The sequence below is a fragment of the Triticum urartu genome, chromosome 6A (genome assembly GCF_056163025.1).
Source record: "Triticum urartu cultivar PI428250 chromosome 6A, HENAU_Tu73, whole genome shotgun sequence".
NCBI lineage: Eukaryota > Viridiplantae > Streptophyta > Magnoliopsida > Poales > Poaceae > Triticum > Triticum urartu.
The window spans coordinates 434,137,037-434,157,482 of record NC_141878.1 but is presented as its reverse complement, the minus strand read 5'-3'; the positions used below and the strand labels follow the sequence as shown (position 1 = coordinate 434,157,482).

The window sequence follows — 20,446 nt, the reverse complement described above, 5'->3', positions numbered from 1 at the left end:
ACATTAGAATCTATCACACCCGATCATCATGTGGTGCTTCGAAACAACGAACCTTCGCAATGGTGCATAGTTAGGGGGAACACATTTCTTGAAATTTTAGTGAGGGGTCATCTTATTTATGCTACCGTCATTCTAAACAAATAAGATGTAAACATGACAAACATCACATGCAAATCATAAAGTGACATGATATGACCAGTAACATCTTGCGCCTTTGATCTCCATCTTCGAGGCGCGGCATGATCACCTTCATCACCGGCATGACACCATGATCTTCATCATCATGATCTCCATCATCGTGTCTTCATGAAGTTGTCTCGCCAACTATTACTTCTAATACTATTGCTAACGGTTAGCAATAAAGTAGAGTAATTACATGGCGTTTTTCATTGACACGCAGGTCATACAATAAATTAAGACAACTCTTATGGCTCCTGCCGGTTGCGATACTCATCGACATGCAAGTCGTGATTCCTATTACAAGAACATGATCAATCTCATACATCACATATATATAATTCATCACATCCTTTTGGCCATATCACATCACATAGCATACCCTGCAAAAAGAAGTTAGACGTCCTCTAATTGTTGTTGCATGTTTTACGTGGCTGCTATGGGTTTCTAGCAAGAACGTTTCTTACCTACGCAAAAGACACAATGGTGATATGCCAATTGCTATTTACCCTTCATAAGGACCCTCTTCATCGAATCCGATCCGACTAAAGTGGGAGAGACAGACACCCGCTAGCCACCTTATGCATCAAGTGCATGTTTGTCGGTGGAACCAGTCTCACATAAGAGTACGTGTATAGTCTGTCCAGGCCGCTTCATCCCACAATGCCGCTGAATCAATATAAGACTAGTAACGGTAAGCAAATTGACCAAATCATCGCCCACAACTACTTTGTGTTCTACTCGTGCATATAATCTATGCATAGACCTAACTCATGATGCCACTTTTGGGGAATGTAGTAATAATTCAAAATTTTCCTACATGTCACCAAGATCAATCTAGGATATGCTAGCAACGATAGAGAGGGAGTGCATCTTCATACCCTTGAAGATCCCTAAGCGGAAGCGTTACAAGAACACGGTTGATGGAGTCGTACTCGCGGGGATTCAAATTGCGGAAGATCTGATCCAAGCGCCGAACGGACGGCGCATCCGCGTTCAACACATGTACATCCCGGGGACGTCTCCTCCTTCTTGATCCAGCAAGGGGAGAGGAGAAGTTGAGGGAAAGCTCCGGCAGCACAACCGCGTGGTGGTGGAGCATGTGGTTCTCCGGCAGGGCTTCGTCAAGCACTACGGAGGACGAGGAGGTGTTGGAGGAGGGAGGGGCTGTGCCAGGGGAAGGGGTTCCGCTGTCCTCTCCCTCCCTCACTATATATAGGGGGAAGGGGGAGGAGGAGGCGCCCTAGGGTTTCCCTAGGGGAGGGGCGGCGGCCACAGGGGAAACCCTAGATGGGTTTGGGTGCTCCCATCCCTAGGAAACTTGCCCCCCAAGCCGGGAGGGGCGCCTGTCCTAGGGGAGGCGCCCCCACCTCTCCAGGTTACGTGAGATGGGGTGGGAGGGGCGCACAGCCCCTTAGTGCGCTGGTGTGCCCCCTCCCCTTGGCCCATAAGGCCCCCAACGCTTGTCGGGGCCTCCGAAACACCTTTCGGTCACGCTGGTCGTCATCCGGTACTCCCAAAACAATTCCGGACTCCAATACCCTTCGTCCAATATATCATTCTTCACCTCCGGACCATTCCGGAGTTCCTCGTCATGTCTGGGATCTCATCCGGGACTCCGAACAACCTTTGGTAACCACATACTATTCCCATTACAACTCCAACGTCACCAAACCTTAAGTGTGTAGACCCTACGGGTTCGGGAACCATGCAGACATGACCGAGACACCTCTCAGGCCAATAACCAATAGCGGGATCTAGATACCCATATTGGCTCCCACATGTTCCACGATGATCTCATCGAATGAACCACGATGTCGGGGATTCAATCAATCCCGTATACAATTCCCTTTGTCTATCGGTATGTTACTTGCCCGAGATTCGATCGTCAGTATCCCCATACCTCGTTCAATCTCGTTACCGGCAAGTCTCTTTACTCGTCCCGTAACGCATGATCCTATGGCTAACTCCTTAGTCACATTGAGCTCAGTATGTTGATGCATTACCGAGTGGGCCCAGAGATACCTCTCCGTCATACAGAGTGACAAATCCCAGTCTCGATTCGTGCCAACCCAATGGACACTTTCGAAGATACCTGTAGTGAACCTTTATAGCCACCCAGTTACGTTGTGACATTTGATACACCCAATGCACTCCTACGGCATCCGGGAGTTGCACAATCTCATGTTTAAGGAAATGATACTTGACATTAGAAAAGCTCTAACAAACGAACTACATGATCTTGTGCTATGCTTAGGATTGGGTCTTTGTCCATCACATCATTCTCCTAATGATGTGATCCCGTTATCAACGGCATCCAATGTCCATGGTCAGGAAACCATAATCATCTATTGATCAACGAGCTAGTCAACTAGAGGCTTACTAGGGACATGTTGTGGTCTATGTATTCACACATGTATTACGGTCTTCAGTTAATACAATTATAGCTTGAACAATAGACAATTATCATGAACAAGCAAACATAATAATAACCATTTTATTATTGCCTCTAGGGAATATTTCCAACAATTAGTGACTTTGGAGTGACCCTTTGTTGCACGTTGAGGGATTGTTATATGATCTAATTATGTTATCGTTGTTGAGAGAACTTGCACTAGTGAAAGTATGACCCCTAGGCCTTGTTTATAAGCATTGCAATACCATTTTCGCTCAATTTTACCACTTGCTACCTTGCTGTTTTTATATTTTCAAATTACAAAAACCTATATCTACCATCCATATTGCACTTGTAGCACCATCTCTTCGCCTATACAATTTACCATTGTATTGGGTGTGTTGGGGACACAAGAAACTTTTTATTATTTGGTTGCAGGGTTGCTTCAGAGAGACCATCTTCAACCTATGCGTCCCACGGATTGATAAAGCTTAGGTCATCCACTTGAGGTAAATTTGCTATTGTCCTACAAAACTCTGCACTTGGAGCCCAACAACGTCTACAAGGATAAAGTTGCGTAGTAGACATCAAGCTCTTTTCTGGTGCCGTTGCCGGGGAGGTTAGCGCTTGAAGGTATATCTTTAGATCTTGCAATCAAATCTTTTAGTTTCTTGTTTTATCACTAGTTTAGTCTATAAAAGAAAACTGCAAAAAATGGAATTTAGGTTGCCTCATATGCTTCTCCTTTATAATGTCTTTCGTGAAAATAAGGATTCCGATAGTTGTGCCAAAGTGTTAGAAGAAGAATGCATTAAAATGTTTGGCACTAAATCTTTGGATGATGAGCACGATTGCAATGTTGTTAGTATGAATTATTTGAATATACATGATACTAATGATATGCAAAGCCACAAGTTTGGGGATGCTATGTTTGATGAAGATGATATTTTTTGTCCCGCAAGTTTTGATGAGCAAATTTATTATGATGAAAGCATCCCTCCTATCTATGATGATTATTATGATGACATGTATGCTATAAAGAATAATGATATCCATGAAACTTGTCATCATGATTTTATCTTTCAATTGGATTATGCCTCACATGATAGTTATTTTGTTGAGTTTGCTCCCACTACTATTGATGAGAATAGATTTGCTTATGTGGAGAGTAATAAAATTTCTATGCTTGTAGATCATGAAAAGAATGATTTATGTGATAATTATATTGTTGAATTCATTCATGATGCTACTGAAAGTTATTATTAGGGAGGAATATATGCTTGTAGGAGTTACAATAATATCAAGTTTCCTCTCTTTATGTTGAAAATCTTGAAGTTATGCTTGTTTTACCTTCCTGTGCAAGTTGATTCTTGTTCCCATAAGTTGTTTGCTCACAAAATCCCTATGCATAGGAAGTGGGTTAGAATTAAATGTGCAAGTCATATGCTTCATGATACTCCCATCATGCTTCAATTCTTATCTTTTATGTGAGCATCATTGAAATCATCATGCCTAGCTAGAAAGGCAATAAAGAAAAGTGCTTGTTGGGAGACAACCCAACATTTATACCTACTGTTTTTGTGTGTTCACATGATTATGATACTGTAGTAATCATGTTTTATAGCTTTTGTTTCAATAAAGTGCCAAGTAAGACCTTTGGGATGATCTATGGTGATAGTTGATTTGATCTCACTGAAAAACAGAAACTTTTGCGTCCAGAAGATTAGTTTTCATTTTTAACAGAAGCACGATAAAATACTGATACTTTTTGCAGAGTATTAATAAACAAATTGCCTAGGACTTCCTAATTTCTCAGGATGTTTGGAGTTACAGAAGTATTCGAGAGTTACAGATTACTACAGACTGTCCTGTTTTTGACAGATTTTGTTTTCGATGCATAGTTTGCTTGTTTTCTAGTTTCTATGGCTTATATTGCTTAATATAAATTGTAGAAATGATAGGGTACAGTAGGAATCATGTGAGAAAAATTATTAATCTTGTCTTGAGAGTACCTAAGTGGTGATTTTCTTTATTATACTAACGGATCTTACAAATTTTCTGTTAAGTTTTGTGTTGTGAAGTTTTCAAGTTTTGGGTAAAGTTTTGATGGACTATGGAATAAGGAGTGGCAAAGCCTAAGTTTGGGGATTCCCAAGGCACCCCAAGGTAATATTCAAGGACAACCAAGAGCCTAAGCTTGGGGATGCCCCGGATGGCATCCCCTCTTTCGTCTTCGTTCGTCGGTAACCTTACTTGGAGCTATATTTTTATTCACCACATGATATATGTTTTGCTTGGAGTGTCATTTTATTTTATTATGATTTGCTTGCTGTTTAAATAAAATATTAAGATCTGAAATTATTAAATGTTAGAGAGTCTTCACATTGTTACATAATTATTCAACTACTCATTGATCTTCACTTATATCTTTTGGAGTAGTTTGTCGTTTGCTCTAATGCTTTACTTATATCTTTTTAGAGCACGGTGGTAGTTTTATTTTGAAGAAATTGATGAACTCTCATGATTCACTTATATTATTCTGAGATTCTTCAAACAACATGGTAATTTTCTTAGGTTATGAATTTAGTCCTAATATGATGGGCATTCAAGAGGGATATAATAAAACTTTCATAATAAGTGCATTGAATACTATGAGAAGTTTGATTCCTTATGATTGTTTTGAGATATAAAGATGGTGATATTAGAGTCATGCTAGTGAGTAGTTGTGAATTTGAGAAATACTTGTGTTAAATTTTGTGATTCCCGTAGCATGCACGTATGGTGAACCATTATGTAACGAAGTTGGAGCATGAGATATTTTTTGATTGTCTTCCTTATGAGTGGCGGTCGGGGACGAGCGATGGTCTTTTCCAACCAATATATCCCCCTAGGAGCATGCGCGTAGTACTTTGTTTCGATGACTAATAGATTTTTGCAATAAGTATGTGAGTTCTTTATGACTAATGTTGAGTCCATGGATTATACACACTCTCACCCTTCCACCATTGCTAGCCTCTCTAGTGCCGCGCAAATTTCGCTGGTACCATACACCCACCATTTACCTTCCTCAAAACAGCCACCATACCTACCTATTATGGCATTTCCATATTCATTCCGAGATATATTGCCATGCAACTTTCCACAGTTCTGTTTATTATGACACATGTCATCATTGTCATATTGATATGCATGATCATGTAGTTGACATCGTATTTGTGGCAAAGCCACCGTTCATAATTATATCATACATGTCGCTCTTTAGTCATTGCACATCTCGGTACACCACCGGAGGCATTCATATAGAGTCATATTTTGTTCTAGTATCGATTTGTAATTTTCGAGTTGTAAGTAAATAAAAGTGTGATGACCTTTGTCGGTGTCAAAACCGGCGGATCTCGGGTAGGGGGTCCCGAACTGTGCGTCTAAGGCGGATGGTAACAGGAGGCAGGGAACATGATGTTTTACCCAGGTTCAGGCCCTCTTGATGGAGGTAAAACCCTACGTCCTACTTGATTTATTCTTGATGATATGAGTATTACAAGAGTTGATCTACCACGAGATCGGAGAGGCTAAACCCTAGAAGCTAGCCTATGGTATGATTGTATGTTGTCCTACAGACTAAAACCCTCCGGTTTATATAGACACCAAAAAGGGCTAGGGTTACACAAGGTCGGTTACAAAGGAGGAGATATACATATCCGTATTGCCTAGCTTGCCTTCCACGCCAAGTAGAGTCCCATCCGGACACGAGACGAAGTCTTCAATCTTGTATCTTCATAGTCCAATAGTCCGGCGGTCCGAAGACCCCCTAATCCAGGACTCCCTCAGTAGCCCCTGAACCAGGCTTCAATGACAATGAGTCCGGCGCGCAATGTTGTCTTCGGCATTGCAAGGCGGGTTCTTCTCCAATTTTCGAGTGTTCGTAAGCAGTATCCAGCCTCATAAATGTTAAACCTCTTGGCTTCTGTGCCCAATAAGGGCTATCTCCCATGCGTCGAATGAATACGAGGCGCCAGGGCGTTTTTACATTCGCCCCCCTAGCCAGATAAATAAATTGTCTATTAATGGGATGGGGATTCTTAGATCCGATCCATACCATCCTCCTCCCAGCAAGAATCCATCAGAGCGCGTTTCGGAAAGATCCATTCCAGCATGGCCGACCTCCGCAGCTCCTCCTCCCGCCCCCGTAGCCCTAAGCCCGGTGATTGGGAGAGGTGTTCAGTCCCACACAGTCGATTGGTCGAACTGCAGACCAAGGGATTTCTCCCTCCGGCGTATACGGTGCCCATCCGAGCTGGGCTCGCCACCTACAATGGCGGGGAGCAAGCTGTAACGCCCCGGACACACCCGCCGGTGGTCGTTGCTCCTAGCGGGATCTAGACTGGCCCCACAGATCAATACTAGTCTTTTTTGCGCACTTTGTCCTCACTCGTGCGCACCCGGGAGCAACTTCCCGGTCGGTCACCCATCCTGACACTACTCCAAGCTGAGCACGCTTAACTTTGGAGTTTTGTCCGAATGGGCTCCCAGAAAAGAAGGAATTCCTTATTGATATGAGTAGTCTATCATCCCTAATAAGCCAGGCTATCACATACACCCCCACTCAGAGGAACCGACGTCCTCGTCGGGCCACAGGAATGTTCCCTCTTGGCACATACGTCTGTGCTGCCAGTCCAGTACATGTGCCATGTCGTGTGCCACGACGGGTCACAAACGTCATGAACAACATGACCACGCACCTATCCGCAACCATCCGTGTAACCGTGAGGATCGGCTCTGATACCAACTTGTAACGCCCCGGACACACCCGCCGGTGGTCGTTACTCCTAGCGGGATCTAGACTGGCCCCACAGATCAATACTAGTCTTTTCTTCGCACTTTGTCTTCACTCGTGCGCACCCGGGAGCAACTTCTCGGTCGGTCACCCATCCTGACACTACTCCAAGCTGAGCACGCTTAACTTTGGAGTTTTGTCCGAATGGGCTCCCAGAAAAGAAGGAATTCCTTATTGATATGAGTAGTCTATCATCCCTAATAAGCCAGGCTATCACACAAGCGGAGAGCTTCCCCAGCCCCTCTATGGGGGAGCGGGTATGCCTTGTCCCCTATCTATTGAGGGGACTTGGATTTCCAATTCATGCGTTCCTCCGCGGGCTCCTGGAGTTCTACGGCCTCCAATTACACAATTTCACCCCTGCCTCCATTCTACATATCGCCGGCTATGTTGCTCTCTGCGAGTTGTTCCTGGGCTGCGAGGCTCACTTCGAGCTGTGGAAAAGGCTATTTTGCCTCGTCCCTCGCACACAGAGGGGATCACTTTATCAAGTGGGCGGAGCCAAAATATGGCGCATCGCCGGTACCGGATACCTGTCCGGTACCCCGAAGAAGTCATCCGAAGATTGGCCTTCGGAATGGTTTTATATGGAGGACGTTCGTCTTCCGGACCTTGTTCGGCGGGATCTTCTTGAGTTTAGCAATGCCCCTCTGAAGAAACGCCGAAGTTGGCGCCCACGGAGCCCCCAGGTGGAAGACAATGGAGAAGTCCTCTACCTGATGAACCGGATTAAAGCACTGGCTCAATCAGGACTGACAGTAGTCGAAGTTATGTCGATTTGCATAATGCGGGGAGTGCAACCACTTCAATACCGTGGGCACCCCTTGTGGTGTTTTAACGGGGCGGATGATGCCACCCGCTGCGGGCGTAAGGGTCCGGATAATGCTGCCGCTTTAGCAAAAATTCTGTCTGAATTGTTCAAGGGAGAGGAAGAGGAGTTCCTCCGCATCAAGCCACGGGACGGATTCTCCATGTACAATCCTCCAAGCTGGGTAAGTTATATCTCCTTACTCCCATTTTTCCCGCATTATTTGTCGTAAATATTCACTTTGCCACTTTGCGGCAGGAACTGCGAAAAGCCATAAAGGAGGTCAGCAGCCCGTCTCCACAACCAGAGGACCCTGACCGGGCCCTCGACTTCAGACTTGAAGAAGATCCGGTTATATTCGTGGAGCTGATAGACCGTCAGTTCTATCAGTTAAGCTGTGATGATGCCATGGTGGCCATTACGGCCGACTATCCCGGACTGCTTCCTGCATCGCACGTAAGAAAACCCAAATATCCCAACTCCAAAAACTAGGATCCCCTTTGAGACACTTCACCTACCATATGCATATGGCGTTTTTACAGGGAAGGCATTCGGGACTGTAACACCCTCGATGCGGCTATATCTCCCACGTGTCAAAGCACGACTCAGAGGCATAACCGCATTGAAAGCAATGTCGCAAGTGAGGTAATCTTCACAACAACCCATGTAATGAATAAGAGAAAAGGTACATAGTTGGCTTACAATCGCCACTTCACACAATACATGAACAAAGCATTACATCATCCCGATACAATCAAGGTCCGACTACGGAACCAAAATAAAAGAAGACTACCCCAAATGCTACACAGATCCCCGATCATCCCAACTGGGCTCCACTACTGATCAACTGAAACGATACAACACAATGAACGAGATCTTCATCGAGCTCCTCCTTGAGCTCGGTCGAGTCACCTGCCCGGTAACATCGGCACCTGCAAACTGGTTTGGAAGTATCTGTGAGTCACGGGGACTCAGCAATCTCACACCCTCGCAATCAAGACTATTTAAGCTTATAGGTAGGCAAAAGGTATGAGGTGGAGCTGCAGCAAGCACTAGCATATATGGTGGCTAACTTACGCAAATGAGAGCGAGAAGAGAAGGCAAAGCACGTTTGAGAAATCTATGATCAAGAAGTGATCCTAGACTACTTACGTTCAAGCATAACTCCAACACCGTGTTCACTTCCCAAACTCCGCCGGAAAGAGACCATCACGGTTACACACGCGGTTGATGCATTTTACTTAAGTTAAACTTAGGTTCTCTACAACCGGACATTAACAAATTCCCATCTGCCCATAACCACGAGCACGACTTTTGAAAGTTCAAATCCCTGCAGGGGTGTCCCAACTTAGCCCATCACAAGCTCTCACGGTCAACGAAGGATATTCCTTCTCCCAGGAAGACCCAATTAGACTCGGAATCCTGGTTACGAGACATTTCGACAGTGGCAAAACAAGACCAACAAGACCACCCGCTGTGCCGACAAATCCCGATAGGAGCTGCACATATCTCGTTCTCAGGGCACACCGGATAAGCTAAGCGTATGGGAGCCAACGTAACCCAAGTTTCCAAGGGACGGCCCCGCACGGTGCTCTGGGTTGGACCAACACTTAGAGAAGCACTGGCCCGGGGGTTTAAATAAAGATGAACCCTTGAGCCGGCCGACCCAAGGGAAAGAAAAAGGCTAGGTGGCAAATGGTAAAACCAATGTTGGGCCTTGCTGGAGGAGTTTTATTCAAGGCGAACTGTCAAGGGGTTCCCATTATAACCCAGCCGTGTAAGGAACGCAAAATCAAGGAACATAACACCGGTATGACGGAAACTAGGGCGGCAAGAGTGGAACAAAACACCAGGCATAAGGCCGAGCCTTCCACCCTTTACCAAGTATATAGGTGCATTATTTAAATAAGAGATATTGTGATATCCCAACAAAATATCCATGTTCCAACAAGGAACAAACTTCAATCTTCACTTGCAACTAGAAACGCTATAAGAGGGGTTGAGCAAAGCGGTAACATAGCCAAACAACGGTTTGCTAGGACAAGGTGGTTAGAGGCTTGGCTTAGAAAATGGGGGCATGATATAGCAAGTGGTAGGTATCGCAGCAAAGGCATAGCAATAGAGCGAGCATCTAGCAAGCAAAGATAGAAGTGATTTCGAGGGTATGGTCATCTTGCCTGAAATCCCTCAAGGAAGAAGAACGAGTCCATGAAGAAGACAAACGGACATAGTCGAACAGATCCTCACAAACGCGACGTTATCGGAACTAACCCGAAGAAGCAACACCAGAAAGAAGCAAACAACATAGTAAACAACCATCACATAAACATGGCATGATGCACAACCAACTATGATGCATGTCCGGTCTAAATATGCATGGCATGGCAAAGTGCACAAACAACTCTACAAGTTAAGTGGAGCTCAATATGCAACGAGTTGCATATTGACGAAACACCACGTCAATTATTTAGGTCTCTCCCGTTTAGGTACCCAACAATATTAAATGTTGATTAACATGCAAGAGTTGAAACATGAGTAGAAAAACATAGTTAGGCATTTTAAATGAGGCCGGAAACATCAAACAACAATTCCGGTAAATCCTCATGTTCATTTAGCAATTTAATGCATACAACAATTTTAAACATTCTTGATGTTGTTAACATGATGCGGATGACATGTGCAAGTTTTATGCAATTTTAATTAAAAGTTTACATGAGCATAATATGGAGCATTTGGCATCGTGGCAGAAAGAAAGGGTGCCACGACGACGATAACGGAAATGATGCCACGGCAACGTTCCGGTAACTCGATTGAGATCCCGATGCAAAAGAAAGTGCGACGGGAGCGTGACATGCAATAGAAGGTGGGGTGCTCCTGGCTACTGGGTTCCCACATGACGGTGACAAGGTAAAAGAGGGCAACGTGCACCGACAAATCAAGCACGATGTAAGCACGAGCATCTCATACATCGCAAGCATTCGTTCACGGACGTCGTCTCGGGGTTATACCTTTGGAGCGTGCATTATCGGAACAGATCGAGTTCGGCGGTAGGGGTACACGTGTCGAAGGGGAAGTAGTTGTTCAAGGGGTCGTCGTGGGAAGTAGCGATTCACGCGACGGTAGTTGAACTTGATGTTTGCGTTACACGGGTCTTCGGCGACGATCGTCGTACATGGTTCGGAGTGGTACTTGCTTCTTCGGACTTGTCGGTCTCAATTCTTGCGACGGTAGCAGTATACGTCTCGTTTTTAGAGAGGTAATTGGGGTCATTTGAACTTGTCGGTCTCGTCATCTCGAAGGGGTGCTTGACGTTCTTAGCGATTCCGAAGACGACGGTAGAGGTACACTTGTTGTAGGGGTACTTGTCGGATCCACAGCGACAGTAGAGGTACAAATGTTCTCGCGGTACTTGGGTCGTCGTGGAACTTGGCGCTTGCGGTATTGATAGCTCAAAGGGGTACTTGGTGTGTCCGAGGTCTCCGGCCGTAGTGGTACTTGATGATACAGGTAGTCAAACTTGACGGAAAAAACAGGTCTCCTCGAGGACTTGATGCATCCGAATTCTTCGGGTTTGTAGTAGTACTTGGCGTTCGGAGTCCGGGTCTTGCCGGTCTTGATGGTCTTTTGTTACGAAACGAAGCATCACAAGGCCTCAGTTGGGCAGCAGCAAGGAGGCGATGGTGGTGGACAGTGGCAGGAAGCAGACACGGGGCTCGTCTGGTTCCTGACAGGATCGGGGCCAGTGGAACTCCATGGGGCGGCGGCCATGGCGTTCCTGATAGGCGGGCGAGGCAGCGCATGCCTCTAGAGGACCACGGGCGCACGAGGAGGCAAGATGGTGCGGTCCAGAAGGAGCATGCCCAACCAAAGACGGGAGCTACAGTGGCAAAAAAGCGGTCGGGCGCGACAGAGGGAAGCAAGAGCTTCGGGCGCAAGGAGGACGCGCCTGATGGTAGAGCGGCAACCGGAAGGGTCGCAGGCGAGGAGATCCTCTTCTGCGTGCATGCGTGCGACGGGTAGCACCGGGGTCGGCCGGCGGCAACGGGCGCAACCATGGAGACCGGGCACTGGGCGGCGACTGACTGGAGGAGGACGCGCAGCTCGCGGGAGGAACTGGCGCGGGGGGCTCCTCTCCGGTGCGCGAGCGAGGAGAGGGGAGAGAGATGGGGAACGGGCGCGGGGCCTCGCTGGACGGAGCTTGCAGGCAGCTGCGCGGTCGACGAGGTCGGCAGGGAAGCCTCTGGCACGAGGATGGACGAGCTCCTGGACGAGGAGAGGTTGGACAAGAAGAGCACGCAGGAGGAAGAGAGCAAGAGGAGGAAAAGAAGAGGTTGGCGGCGCTGGTGGGAACGACCGAACGAGGAGGGGATCGACCAAGAGAGAGTTTCACTCGGGCCTAGGGTTAGGTTAGGTTAGGTTAGGTGGGCTTGACGCAAATGGGCCGGCCTGGCTGCAGGAGGTTGGGCGTCCCAGGTGTAGATGGTCTAGGGATTAGGCAGGGGCGCGGCTGGGCCTAGGGATGGGCCCTAGAGGTCGGCATGCTGGACTCTCTCCTCTCTCTCCCTTATTTCTAAGCATAAAACAAAATTGGAGAAGAAAAGAAAGAGGGAGGGGGTTAGGGAAAGAATTAGCACACGTAGATAATATTCTCGGACTCCCAAAAATGCGCTGGTTCCAAGAAAAATAGGAGAGGCATGATAGCAAGGATTTAATTCAAAGTCACTTGAATTTAATTCAAATGGTTTGAACAAGGGCTAGGAAATAGAGGTGTCCAAAAATGTTCGGATTTTTGGTGGAGCTCCGAAAAATGACGAAAGAATTTACGGACAAAGTTCGAGGTCAAGAAGCGAGATAACAAAGGCATGGGGAAATTTTGCAAGTGTGTTTTAGGTGATTCCATAAGAATGGATTATTTATCATAGCTCCCTAATATCGGGAGGGTATGTTATAAAGAGAATCACCATGTGAATTCCCTCGGTTTAAATGGATCGAAGATCCATACAGTTTATTTAGTTGAGTTTTAAAATGGGTTGCATGATGACATGATGCAATGCACATGATGCAAAGATGAAATGCAACGGACCAAACAACTCACACGACGAAACCCGGAAACCCTGGAAGGCATCTGAAGCTCCGATCTTGGGGCGTCACAACACTCCACCACTACGAGAGGATCTCGTCCCGAGATCTAGGATGGCACCGGAGGGAAAACGGAAGAAAAAGAGAAGAGGTAAAACTAAGTTGCTTCTTTGACAAACGAGTGAAACCAAAGAACCTTGAAAGGTTAAACCATTTCGAGAAAAGAATACAACGGAGATGAGCGAAGTTGAAAACACTTCATTAGGAAAGAGGAACAAGGAACATTACTAGAACCTTGTAGGTTGAAATACATAAGAAAAGGGTTGCAATGGACAAGAAGTACATGCAAGCACTCTGGTAGAAACGAGATGTACAAGGAACGATAAGGATCAATTACGACAACACTCCGGTTAAACAAGATAGAGAAGGAATAAAAATGATATAAATTGGACAGCACTCCGACTGTAAATGAAAGGAATTGAACATGATCTTACAAAACGAGATGATGGGTCGAAGAGAGCAACATCACAAAGCCTCTGAGAGAAATAATCGAGGATCGATCATTGGAATGAAAGGATGGAGAAGAAAATGACAACTTCTACCACCAAAGAGCTTGGAGAGCACCCTTCCAAGAAGGTTATAACAGAGTTGTTTGGAAAAAATCAACAACGAAACGAATAAACTTGTAGTGGGCTTATGGAAAACATCTCAAAATTATGCGGTGAAATTCTGCCACTAACGGAAACAATAGATTGGATTGAAATGAACAAGAAGACGAGAAACTTATTTCTTTGGGAGGATAAATGAAGAACTTGGGTCAATTATACGCCTCACAATAGCAAAATCCTTAGGGAAAGCTTTAGGTGAAACATAACCCAAGATAACTCCAACGAAAAGGTTGATGGATTTAAAATATCTCATTCTTGACAACATGTGAATCATGAAACATGAACTCAAATTATCAAGAATGACATAATACCACCTCCAATGATACGGTAGAAAGAATTGCACTCCGGATTGCAAGATGAAGAAAGCTTGGGCTCCTCTGAAAAGAATCTCAATGAACACTTCGAAAAGGAATTAAATCTTTGATGAACCATTGTGTAGAACCTCCATGAAGAACTCCGGTAACAAAAGAATGATCAATCGAAATGAAAGAGAAGTTGAAAACACACAGCGAAGACTTGTAATGAATAGATGGATTTTCACGATGATATAACCGAGAAAACTTGGAACTCCGGGAAAAGAAAAGATGAAACAATAGAAACTCTGAATTTGATGACACTCCGGAATAAGGAATTAATCGCTTGGATGAAACAAGAATAAGAATTACATTATGCTTATCCTTCACCAATTTAAATTGATGACAATCAACGTATTTGGCATACTACTTATTCTCGTGGAAAAGATTAAAGAGAGGTATAGCTTAAACTTGAGAAGGTCTTCAGCGAACCACCGGTAGGATTGAAACAACGAATGAATTAATATGATAACCATGGAATAGAATCTTGAGCAAACCACTGTAAGAATTGAAAATGAACGAATAAAAGATGAAGAAACACCGGAAAGGACTAGTAAATAAACGAAGATGCTTGAGAGAATTTAGATACATGAGAACGAAGAGATCACGAGATGATAAGAGAATACTTGAATGATGCACCGGCAAGATTTGGAGAATGATAGCTGAAAGCTGAGAATGATGGGCTCCGGAGAAACAAACTACAAAGACTCCTGAATTGCTCCGGAAGGATGAAAAGAATTGTCACAATCGAATACAATGATGAGAGAATGGCAATAAGCTAGAACCATGAATCTTGAAGAGAAAGGAGCAAGATTTAGAGGAAAAATCTTCTTCGGTCTTCATGTTGAAAAAGACGATGAGAAACACCACCATGAATTGTTGAGGCACTCCAGAATGAAGAATGGAAAGGTTAAGCCAATGATGAAAAGAATTTGAAAGATCTTGGAGAAAGGAATTTGACTGATGATAATTCATTCTTATGTCAAAACTTTGAAAAAGAATTGAGAATAACTCCGGGAAAATAAGAAGAGTCAGGTAAGATCCTGGAAAAGACCTGTGGGTTAGGGCCCACTCGAAAGATACACCGTTGAAATGATTACTTGAAAAGAGAGATTGCACCGGTTGAATTAAATGGCTTTGAATGAGGTAACATCCTCGCAAAATCTTGAATGAATTGAGAATGGAAACTTGAATCTTCTGAGATATCTTCAACACTCCGGAACAAATGAATAGTGAGAAGTGAATGATAAAGAGGTGTAACGGCAAGAGAAAACATTTGGAATGAGGAAAAGATATGATCGACAAGGCTTGACTTGAATCCACTGGAGAAAAAGAGAACGAATAATGATGAACTTGAAACTCCGCTACTATCTTCCTGATAATCACCGGATAAGAATATTGACGGAAAAGAATGGAGAGGCTTCACATCAAAAACATGATAGTTGAATAAGAAATCCGAATCCTTGAAGGAAAAAGGGTTGGGAGGGTGGGGAAAACAAAGACAACTTGGGACTGATGAAACAAACAACGTTGAGAAGACTTGAGTTGATCTTGCGGAATGTTGAAAATGAATGGATACACTTGAAGAGAGACACGCCGGTTGAAAAGGATTGACATGACAATCTCGATTATCATGAAGGATTGGTATTCACATAGGAGTATGAGAACACCGGTTCAGAAAAGTATGGAATCAACACTTGACTTCGAAGCAACTCGAATACCACAACTGAAAAACAAAACAAAGGATTGGCTTGCAAAATAAGCCGGAACAAACATACGATAGAGATTTAGTTCGAAGTTTTCGTGGTGGGGCCTACATGGGCTCGATCGTACAGCACCATCATGTACAAGGCAGTGCACATGACATATGAAGCGTCCCCGAGTCAGCATAGCCAAGGACTCTTTAAGACACAACAAGACCACTGTAAAACCAACCGTGGAACCGCAATCTCATATCATGCGTCTGTAGGAAATATATCCTAAGAGCTACTTGAATTCCCACTTATAAACTCCCAAAATTCTCTGGTTATGCAATCAGGTGTTGGGGATACAGGGAAAGCATAATATCTCACCCAAAATTAGCAAATCCTACATCCAGCTGTATCCATCCTTCAACACATAACCAAGAAACCTTCGGAAATCATTTACCTCAACCTTCGAAAAGCATCCGTTATACGAGTTATGGCAATACTCCCGAACTCCCGCCCCAGTACTGGGTGGCGTCGAGGTTATCTCACCAACAACTGCATAAAAGAGATTTTCGATGTCGGCGAAACTAAGGTATTCCAGAATTGCAATGATAAAATTGTGACGACAACACCTCGGAACTCAACTCCCCGGGACACTGCCACAACCCCTAAATGTCAGGAGGCACCAAGAACAATGTTCTCGTCACAAAACCATCGGAACGATTCCAAGATACCCGCGTGATCCTAAATTGTTTTTAGTGAAATTTGAGAAGAGAAGAGTCAAAACTCTACGCCAGGATGCCTCACCAGAGCGACGAAGGGACTGAGGAGTTAAAAGAATCCTACTCGCCGATATATATAATCCTAAATGACTCAAAACATTTTTCTAGACTCAACAACGCTAACGATTAGATCAAGCAAGGGCTCCTAAAGTCGGGGAAGGCTCTGATTACCAACTTGTAACGCCCTTGATGCGGCTATATCTCCCATGTGTCGAAGCACGACTTATAGGCATAACCGCATTGAAAGCAATGTCGCAAGTGAGGTAATCTTCACAACAACCCATGTAATGAATAAGAGAAAAGGTACATAGTTGGCTTACAATCGCCACTTCACACAATACATGAACAAAGCATTACATCATCCCGATACAATCAAGGTCCGACTACGGAACCAAAATAAAAGAAGACTACCCCAAATGCTACACAGATCCCCGATCGTCCCAACTGGGCTCCACTACTGATCAACTGAAACGATACAACACAATGAACGAGATCTTCATCGAGCTCCTCCTTGAGCTCGGTTGAGTCACCTGCCTGGTAACATCGACACCTGCAAACTGGTTTGGAAGTATCTGTGAGTCACGCGGACTCAGCAATCTCACACCCTTGCGATCAAGACTATTTAAGCTTATAGGTAGGTAAAAGGTATGAGGTGGAGCTGCAGCAAGCACTAGCATATATGGTGGCTAACTTACGCAAATGAGAGCGAGAAGATAAGGCAAAGCACATTCGAGAAATCTATGATCAAGAAGTGATCCTAGACTACTTACGTTCAAGAATAATTCCAACACCGTGTTCACTTCCCGAACTCCACCGGAAAGAGACCATCACGGTTACACACGCGGTTGATGCATTTTACTTAAGTTAAACTTCAGGTTCTCTACAACCGGACATTAACAAATTCCCATCTGCCCATAACCGCGGGCACGGCTTTCGAAAGTTCAAATCCCTGCAGGGGTGTCCCAACTTAGCCCATCACAAGCTCTCACGGTCAACGAAGGATATTCCTTCTCCCAGGAAGACCCGATCAGACTCGGAATCCCGGTTACGAGACATTTCGACAATGGTAAAACAAGACTAGCAAGACCACCCGCTGTGCCGACAAATCCCGATAGGAGCTGCACATATCTCTTTCTCAGGGCACACCGGATAAGCTAAGCGTACGGGAGCCAACGTAACCCAAGTTGCCAAGGGACGGCCCTGCACGGTGCTCTGGGTTGGACCAACACTTAGAGAAGCACTGGCCCGTGGGTTTAAATAAAGATGACCCTTCAGCCGGCCGACCCAAGGGAAAGAAAAAGTCTAGGTGGCAAATGGTAAAACCAATGTTGGGCCTTGCTGGAGGAGTTTTATTCAAGGCGAACTGTCAAGGGGTTCCCATTATAACCCAACCATGTAAGGAACGCAAAATCAAGGAACATAACACCGGTATGAAGGAAACTAGGGCGGCAAGAGTGGAACAAAACACCAGACATAAGGCCGAGCCTTCCACCCTTTACCAAGTATATAGGTGCATTAATTAAATAAGAGATATTGTGATATCCCAACAAAATATCCATGTTCCATCAAGGAACAAACTTCAATCTTTACCTGCAACTAGAAATGCTGTCAGAGGGGCTGAGAAAAGCGGTAACATAGCCAAACAACGGTTTGCTAGGACAAGGTGGTTAGAGGCTTGGCTTAGCAAATGGGGGCATGATATAGCAAGTGGTAGGTATCGCAGCAAAGGCATAGCAATAGAGCGAGCATCTAGCAAGCAAAGATAGAAGTGATTTCGAGGGTATGGTCATCTTGCCTGAAATCCCGCAAGGAAGAAGAACGAGTCCATGAAGAAGACAAATGGACGTAGTCGAACGGATCCTCACAAATGCGACGTTATCGGAACTAACCCGAAGAAGCAACACCGTAAAGAAGCAAACAACATAGTAAACAACCATCACATAAACATGGCATGATGCACAACCAACTATGATGCATGTCCGGTCTAAATATGCATGGCATGGCAAAGTGCACAAACAACTCTACAAGTTAAGTGGAGCTCAATATGCAACGAGTTGCATATTGACGAAACACCACGTCAATTATTTAGTTCTCTCCCGTTTAGCTACCCAACAATATTAAATATTGATTAACATGCAAGAGTTGAAACATGAGTAGAAAAACATAGTTAGGCATTTTAAATGAGGCCGGAAACATCAAACAACAATTCCGGTAAATCCTCATGTGCATTTAGCAATTTAATGCATACAACAATTTTAAACATTCTTGATGTTGTTAACATGATGCGGATAAGATGTGCAAGTTTTATGCAATTTTAATTAAAAGTTTACATGAGCATAATATGGAGCATTTGACATCATGGCGGAAAGAAAGGGTGCCACGACGACGATAACGGAAACGATGCCACGGCAACGTTCCGGTAACTCGATTGAGATCCTGGTGCAAAAGAAAGTGCGATGGGAGCGTGACATGCGATAGAAGGTGGGGTGCTCCCAGTTACCGGGTTCCCACATGACGGTGACAACGTAAAAGAGGGAAACATGCACCGAGAAATCGAGCACGGTGCAAGCACGAGCATCTCACACATCACAAGCATTCGTTCACGGACGTCGTCTCGGGGTTATACCTTCGGAGCGTGCATTATCGGAACGGATCGAGTTCGGCGGTAGGGGTACACGTGTCGAAGGGGAAGTAGTTGTTCATGGGGTCGTCATGGGAAGTAGCGGTTCACGCGACGGTAGTTGAACTTGACGTTTGTGTTACACGGGTCTTCGGCGACGGTTGTCGTACATGGTTCGGAGTGGTACTTGCTTCTTCGGACTTGTCGGTCTCAATTCTTGCGACGGTAGCGGTATACGTCTCATTTTCGGAGAGGTACTTGGGGTCATTTGAACTTGTCGGTCTCGTCATCTCGAAGGGGTGCTTGACGTTCTTAGCGATTCCGAAGACGACGGTAGAGGTACACTTGTTGTAGGGGTACTTGTCGGATCCACGGCGACGGTAGAGGTACAAACGTTCTCGCGGTACTTGGGTCGTCGTTGAACTTGGCGCTTGCGGTATTGATAGCTCAAAGGGGTAGTTGGCGTGTCCGAGGTCTCCGGCCATAGTGGTACTTGATGATACGGGTAGTCGAACTTGACGGAAAAAACGGGTCTCCTCGGGGACTTGATGCATCCGAATTCTTCGGGTTTGTAGTAGTACTTGGAGTTTGGAGTCCAGGTCTTGCCGGTCTTGATGGTCTTTTGTTACGAAACGGAGCATCACAAGGCCTCGGTTGGGCAGCAGCAAGGAGGCGATGGTGGTGGACAGTGGCAGGAAGCAGACACGGGGCTCGTCTGGTTCCCGAAAGGATCGGGGCCAGTGGAACTCCATGGGGCGGCGGCCATGGCGTTCCTGATAGGCGGGCGAGGCAGTCCATGCCTCTGGAGGACTACGGGCGCGCGGGGAGGCAAGATGGTGCGGTCCAGAAGGAGCATGCCCGACCAAAGACGAGAGCTACAGCGGCAAACAAGCGGTCGGGCGCGACAGAGGGAAGTAAGAGCTTCGGGTGCAAGGAGGACGTGCCTGATGGTAGCGCGGCAACCGGAGGGGTCGCAGGCAAGGAGATCCTCTTCTGCGTGCATGCGTGCGACGGGTAGCACTGGGGTTGGCCGGCGGCAACG

The 20,446-nt window shown here is 45.4% G+C and overlaps 2 pseudogenes; both read right to left on the bottom strand.

The window, feature by feature from the left end:
- Positions 1–11,323: 11,323 nt before the first annotated feature.
- On the bottom strand, positions 11,324–11,968 carry LOC147965568 (uncharacterized; annotated as a pseudogene).
- Positions 11,969–19,511: 7,543 nt separating this feature from the next.
- LOC147965567 (uncharacterized) lies at positions 19,512–20,156 on the bottom strand (annotated as a pseudogene).
- Between the last annotated feature and the right edge of the window lie 290 nt (positions 20,157–20,446).